The sequence below is a fragment of the Tupaia chinensis genome, unplaced genomic scaffold (assembly GCF_000334495.1).
Source record: "Tupaia chinensis unplaced genomic scaffold, TupChi_1.0 Scaffold142285_1, whole genome shotgun sequence".
Lineage (NCBI taxonomy): Eukaryota > Metazoa > Chordata > Mammalia > Scandentia > Tupaiidae > Tupaia > Tupaia belangeri.
This window is the reverse complement of record NW_006202134.1, coordinates 324,018-331,783: the sequence shown is the minus strand read 5'-3', so window position 1 is coordinate 331,783 and position 7,766 is coordinate 324,018. Positions and strand designations below refer to the sequence as shown.

Genomic DNA, 7,766 nt, shown 5'->3' with positions numbered 1-7,766 from the left:
GTCCCGGACCTGGTGGCTTAAACTCACGCTGGGCACGTGTGCATGTGTGCCCGAAATCCCAAGAAGAGAATGGAGGAAAAAGGACTGTGGCATGACATCCCCATTGCCCGGATGGTTTCTCACTTTCCTTCTCTCCCTGGCAAGTGCATACACCTTATAGGAAAAAACATCTGTGTACATACACACTTTAATGTTGCTCAGAAACTCCAACTAATGAGCATTCTTATAAGTTTTTCATTTCTTATCATTCACATGTATAGTCTTCTCAAATCTGCATAGCAAATAAAACAGAGAGCTGAGTACCTTCTTCATGTGTATGTATGTATATGTATAGTATGTGTATATATACACACACACACACACACACACACACACACACACACACTCAAAGACACCCTTTTCTGCTCAAAAACATTAAATCATTAAATATTGGTGTATTTACTATACAGTGAATATATCTGGTGTCCTGAAAGCCAGCAAAATCCTCATTTCCTATACCATGAAGGTGATGCATTAAGCAAATACCAAAACTATTTTTGACCAAATTTAGCTATAAAATGCTCCATTTGGCTGACAAAAATACACTGAAGTTTGAGCAATGATAAATATCCAAGTGTATTAGTTTCATTAAAACTTATCTTCAGTGAAATATAGGAAAAATATATTTAAATGTGTTTCTGTCTTTAAGGAAGCTGGTAAATGTTATTGATATTTAATGTCTGAGTCAACATAACACCATCACTTAGGCTGTGAGATAATCACCCGTACATTCTGTAGGGTGTGACCGTTTCTGAAGGAAGGCTTAGTTCACAAAACTACAGACTCCTTCAGCCTTTATTCCCAGTGTTGTGACACATGCTCCAGTTTGCATGGCCCAAAAAGCTTGTTAATGGGTTATATTACTAACTTTTAGAGAAGACAAGTGATTTCTAAAAATTTATTTAAAGAAACTGGAATGAGATAATACAAGCACAAGGCAACAGCAGGTTGATGCTTCCATTCTTTTCATAAGTCTTTTATCTACCACATCACTGGGTACAAATAGCAACTATATAATCACATCCAATAAGAAGTCAGTCAAAAATATAACTATAGAAAAAAATTAGGAACTTAATTTCTATGTTCCTGATTATTAGTGTGCCAGCCATCTTTCTTTCTTTTTATTTTTAAAAGAGGTTTTTGTTATAAGGTACTGAGAGATAGAGAAAGATGGAGAGATAGAAAGGGAGAAATCACCCCCAGGAGGATGGCCATGCTACGGTCTCTTCTCAATTCTTTTCTTGGGATTTTGGGTATACATGCACATGTACCTGGTGTAAGGTTTTTTTTTTTTTTTTTTTTTTTTTAACAATTGCATAACCAATTCTTTATTAAATTATACAAGAAAGGGAGGAGAGTGGGCAGCTTCAAGGATCTGGCCCCCACCCCAGCTCCACCCATACCTGGCAAACTGAGAGGAGGGGTCTTAGGGAGATCCAGGGATCAGGTCAGGTAGAAATGAGGTAGGATATGAGACTGGGGTATAGAGGTCAGGTGGAGAGGTCACCAGAGGAGGGCAGAGTTGGTGGGGAGGGGGGGTGAAGAAGCCAGGAAAGGGAGGAGCCCTGGAGACTGTGGGACACTGAGAAGGAGGTCAGGAGGGGGACCATTGCAGAGTAAGGGCAGAAGGGTCTGTCTGGAGAGATGGAAACAAGAAGCCAGGGAGAACGTATGAGTGACAGCCCAGGTGCAGGACCCGGGAAGAAGCTGCTGTTCCTGTCTTGTCTCATACCCTTCTTGAGGCCCTGAGGAGGCTCCCACCCCTGCCTGGGGGCAAGGGCTTAGCTGACATCCCATTTTCCACTGCTGGGGACCTTTGTCATCCTTTTCAGCAGCTCTCCTCAGCATGGCCTTTATCATCTTCCTTTTCTTCATCTTCTCCCTTTCATCCTCCTCCTCTCCATCTTCCTTGACTCTACCCTTCTCCTCCTCTATTTTTTCATTCTTTCTGGCCTGTCTTCTCCTCTACCTTCTCATGTTTCTCCTGAAGTCCTCTGTGCTAAACTCGGCTGCTTCTTCCACCTTTTCTCCAATCCAGGACCTGGGCTTTCAGGGTTCTAGGGTGCTGGAGCTCAGACAGAGGAGCCCAGAGAGAGTGGCCATCTTGAAACCTGGAGGTAGTGGCAGCTGTTGGACAAGCATGGTCTCTGGAGGAGGTGGTGGAGGGAGGATCTGGAGGAGACCATGGGGCTGGACCCAGGGGGCTGGTCAAGTGCTCCTGGGGAGCTCAATCCTGAGCTCACCATCCAGCACCAGCAGAGCTGCTGTCCAGCAAGCAGGTCAGGCTCTACCTGAACTTTACCAGGGCAAAGTGAGTCATTCCATAGGCGGAAAACAGAAACAAAGCTATGTTCTTTTCTCCAAAAGAAATTCACATGAAAGGGAGTATGTGATCTCAAGATTTCAGAGAAGAAATGGAGTGATGTGAAATGTCACAGACCCCATTAATGTGTGAAGAAAGAATACCTCATAACATTTTTTTAAAGGTTTTTGCCTTAAAAGGCACATGTGCTCACCAGAGAGAGGTCAGGGGTAGAGAGAGAGTCAGTGAGAGAGAACAAGAGAAATCACCTCCCAGGGTGTGGGCATGTCACTCTTTCTATGCCTCCATTCTCCTCCCAGGATTTTGAGCACACATGCCCACAGGCCCAGCTGTCAGGCCCAGGACTCAAATCATGGTCAGCCACGTGGAGTCCAGTGCCTTAACCACTATACCATCTGCTGGTCCCCCTCACAATATTCTAATTCCACATATGAACCACAAATCCTGCATGACCTCCCAGTGCCAGAGGAGGGTACTGTTATGGCAGCAGGGTCACTTCTGTTTCATATTTATTCTGTTCTTTTCCCTTGACCTCTGTTAAGTGGGGCAAAGAGCGATCAGACTTTACCTTTTTATGTTACCTAGTTCTACTGTCCTCTTATCCCCTGCGGTTCTCACCAGTGCCCTCTCTCTCCTCAACTGTCCTTGAATCCATGACCTTGTTCCTGTATGATAAATTTTGACTTTCTAGGGAACTCAGTACCCTAAAATGGCTGCCCAATTACAGACAAAATTACTTCTACAGGTGCAGTCATCCTTCCTCCTGGCCATCATCTCCTCTCTCCTTCTGCCTCTTCCTTCATATTAATACTCTCTGCCTCAAGCCATCAATGGGAACCCTGCTGACTTCCAGATGACATTTATATCTCCCCTCCCACAGCAACATTAAAGGCCCTTCACAACTTGATGCAAAGTCAGCATTTTTTTGCTCAATCTAGGACTCATAGAATTACAGTTGAGTCATTTCTGAATGAGTCATCCCATTGAATCCATTATCCAATCCATTATCCAACCCACATCTAATCCATTATCAGTACATCACAAATACACCACATTCTATTCCCTGAACATCTCCAACAGTTTTCGTCCTGTTTTCCCTGATTCCACTTTCACCCCTCTCCATCCATTGTACACATAGCAGTTAGACTAATTTTTCTGAAATGTGAATTGGCTCCTATTATTCTCTGGGGCATTTTAAGCCCTCTAAACTTCTCTTTAAAATAAAGCCTATGTTAAGATAAGCTATAGATCCTGTTTATCTTTTCAACCTTGTCTTCTTTTCCACTACACTTCAGCCACTGGGTCTCATTTCCTGTTCATATCTGCACCAAATTATTTATCACAGGGGTCTTTGCATAAGTTTTTCTTTCTATCATTCTCAGATACTGTTCCTCCATCATAACCTGATAAACTGCTATTCTTCCTTTCTCAGAGTCCCCACACTGTGGTTGGTATTGTTACCAATTGTTACCTCTTTATAGAAAGCTCTGGTGTTCTCATACCCTTTATCACAGTTATAGCTTATGTGTATATCTGTATGGTTATAACATCTTTCTCTTTTATTGGACTGAAACAATGCCTGAATTCCTATATTCACCAATATGTACCCAGGCACTAAAACTATGTTTGAGGCAGTGAGTTGTTGAACAAATACCTGTTGAACAAATGAATAACTGATTATAAATTGCAAATAAAACTCAAACAGAAAAACAAAACAGTCTCTTTAAAAGGCTATATATTTCAGACACCCATAGTAATAATTCTAGCCTCAAAGCTCTTATAGAACCCTGCCTCATGTACATCAGAAGTATGTTGAAAGGTTTCTATTTAATTTCTTTAAGTGTGTCATGCTTAAAGCCACGACTATAAAATCTGTCAGGCAGATCCTTCATACTCCCTTTAGTGTCAGTCAGTCCTGCACTTTACTTCACCCATCAGTCGCATCATGTTGTCCTGATTATTCTTGCTTTTTTTTTTTTCTTAATAGATTTTTGCTATAGGGAGCATGGACTTGCTGGGAAAACAGAGAGACAGAAAGCCAGAAATCACTCCCAGGTGGGATGGCCATGTCACAATCCCTTCTCCTCCATTCTCCTCTTGGAATTTTGGGCACGCATGCACATGCACCCAACATGAGTTTAAATCACCAGGTCTGGGACTCGAACCATGGTCGACTATGTAGGAGTCCAGCCTTGTAACCATTACATCATCTGCTGGTCCCATTTCCTGGTTATTGTTTATCCTTGTGTGTGTGTTAATGTTGACACTTACTCTAGTCTTTGCAGTCTGGTCTAGTCTAGGGCACTAGAGATGCCCCAGTGCTGGGAAAAAGTGAGACACCCCCAGTAGCCCCCAGTGCTACCATGGACCACGGTCCTAGCTATGGGAGAGCCCTCTAGTTCTCCCTCATTCTGATACAGGATATTTCTGAGGCCCAGAACAGTGTACTGCTCCAAGGAAGGAACATGCACAGGGTCACCCTGTCATCCAGGGCCCTGATCAGCTATAGCATTATGCCACATTGAAAGCAGACCCACTGCCAAAGAGACCCTACTTACGGGCCAAAAGTACCCTTATCTGCAAATCTACAGGGTCCTATGGACAGCCCAGCATGGTAACACACCAGATGAAACACATATACCTGGTTAGGGGTATGGTTGGGACATGTGCATACACACTAGGGATTATGGGAAGATGCCTATGGCTCCTGCCACCACAGAAGGGCACAATTTCATCCTTGTGTGGCCTCTGAAACATATGTTGCTCACTAGGAACTTCTAAGGTCGACTAATGAGAAGAATCACTACAGATATAAATAAATGGTATTTACATTGGAAAGAAATACATACGGTTACCTTTATTTGTAGATGACATAACCTAGAATTTAGAAAGTCATAAGGGGGACCAGCAGTTGGCGTAATGGCTATGTCGCTGGACTCTCATGTAGTCGACCGTTGTTCGAGTCACGGACCTGGTGGCTTAACCTCAAACTGGACGTGTGTGCATATGTGCCGAAGATCCCAAGAGGAGAATGGAGGAGAAGGAATTGTGGCGTGGTAATCTCCCCTGGGGGGTGATTTCTCACTTTCTGTCTCTCTGTCTCTCTCTGTCTTTCTGGTGAGTGCACATTTCCTATAGCAAAAAAAAAACCTCTCCAAAAAATAAAAAAAGTCATAAGGAATTCAGTACAAACTATTACTAAAATAAACATATTCAGGAAAGTAACAGGATACAAGATCAATATACTAAGATCAATTATATTTCTTTTTTTTTTTTTTTTAAAGCTAACTGAAAGGACGTGTGCACTCACTGAAGAAAGAGAGAGAAAGAGAGTGGGAAAGCAATAAGTACCTCACATGGACCATGGTCATGCTACAGTTCCTTCTCCACTTCTTCTGCCCTCTGGGATTTTGGCTATGCCTATGTGTTTCTCAAGCCAAGTCCAGGACTTGAACTGTGAGGCTGACCATATGGGCTTCAGCTGCCTTAACCAACAGGTCATGGAGCGAATCCCTTATAAATTATTTTAACTAAAGAAATATAAGCTTGACCACTGAAAACCACATTACAAGGCTAATGCTGGAAACACCTCATGGTAATCTCTGAGCCTCCTCTCCATGTCTCTGGAAACTTTATCATCACAGGATAAGGAAAGATATTGTACTCTTGGCCTTTCCATTACTACAAGCGAGCCCCAGGTGAAGTCTACACACCCAAATGTGTATTATTATTGTCTCCATTTTTACAGGTGGAAACCTGAAGCCCATAAAGAGAAGTAATGACACCTATATTTTAGAGAGACAGAAATGTCAGGGACTACTTCTCATCACTCAATCCCTGCCTGTTATCTCATATTTAAAGAATCCCCCAATATCATACCAATAGGTTTTTGTTTGTTTGGTTTTTAGAGGGAGAGAGACAGAAAGAAAGTGAGAAATCATGCTGGGGGGAAGGCCACACAATTTCTTCTCCTCTGTTCTCCTCTTGGGATCTTAGACCTGCATTCTCACGAGCCTGGTGTGAGTTTTAATACGCTGGGTCCAGGATTTGAACCACAGTCAACTACGTGGGAGTCCAGCAATGTAACCATTACATCATCTGCTGGTCCCACCAATAGGCATTTAATAGAGAGACCTGGGTTCCAGAGGTTTTAAGAAGGGAGGCTGGGGATTCGAACGCAGAAGGTGAGGGAGTGCGGTGAAGATCAAGACTAAGTTCTTTGGGTCTGTAGAATAGAATTACTTTAAAACAAATGCAGCATCAGAGAAGACACAGGAATTTGACCAAGGCTGGGTATATAATAGGAAAAGCAAAAGCCAGGGATATACTTTGAACAATATCAAGCTTCTCATAACCCTTGTCTGACCCTCCCAAAATTTTACCCAGTTTTCACTCCAGCCCCCCCATTTCACCCTCAAGTCGACATCAACCCTAGTCAAGATGGGCATCTCCATGTTTGAAGAGTAATTTGGTGGTTAAGAAAGCTCTGTAAAATCCCCATGTGGCACTCCTTGCCTGGTTAGTGGAATAAATCGGAGAAGTGTCAATAAAACAAGAACATGTTACACACACACCCCACAAATAACTAAAGATTTGATAGATGAATCATGAGCACTTTGGGGCATATAAATATGACACTTGAAGTGTGAACAAACTGTGAAATGCACTACCCTATGATCCTGCTATTTTTTCCATATATACATTAGAACTGTTTTCTAACTATGTAATATCACTGAACACTCAAAAATTAGCTTAGTGGGTAAGGACAATTATATTTTAGTGATCACAAGAGTTACCATATTAATCATGGTTTGCTAACAAATTTAAGAGAAATACATTATTTTCTGTGCTTTAGAATGCCCATACAAAATATAGATATGGGCATATATCAAAACAACAAAAAGGAGTTACATATAAGTGTGGTTGACTAAGTGACTCACGTGCGAATTTCTCCATTGCCCCCAACATGTCAAACCAGAATTTAATAAAGAATTAGAATCCAATCTTTCAGTCAAGTGCAGAGAGACCATTCCTCCTGATCAAGTCCGGGTCTCCTGGCGACCAGACTCTGCTGAGAAAACAGAACTTCGGAGTCTATTTGAGGATTGCAGAGCCTTGTGGGAAATGTAGTCTCTTGGCTCGTGACGTCATCAGCGCCGGACTATGAGAGCGACTTTTCCAGATTCCTTCTGCGCATGTGCAGCGCTGGACTTTCCGCCTCGTGGAGTTGGGGAGTTGGTCTTTCGCTGCTGGACGTGGATTGAAATCCTGTGTTTTTTGGAAGGTGAGTTTGAGTGTGAAAGAAGGATGTTGGGCACACTGGGAGTGGAGGGGAGTCCCTTCTCGAAGGTAGGAGCAGAAACGTGGGTGAATGTCAGTAGGAGAGGAGGAGCGCCTTACGGAA

At 42.7% G+C, this 7,766-nt stretch overlaps 1 long non-coding RNA gene across 1 annotated transcript in view; it reads right to left on the bottom strand.

Annotated features, from left to right (window-relative positions):
- Nucleotides 1–7,439, bottom strand: part of LOC102498048 (uncharacterized) — a 52,156-nt gene extending 44,717 nt beyond the window's left edge. Inside the window, exon 1 of the long non-coding RNA XR_336720.3 lies at nucleotides 7,303–7,439. This is a non-coding gene — a long non-coding RNA (uncharacterized LOC102498048). The remainder of the gene's footprint in view (nucleotides 1–7,302) is intronic.
- Between the last annotated feature and the right edge of the window lie 327 nt (nucleotides 7,440–7,766).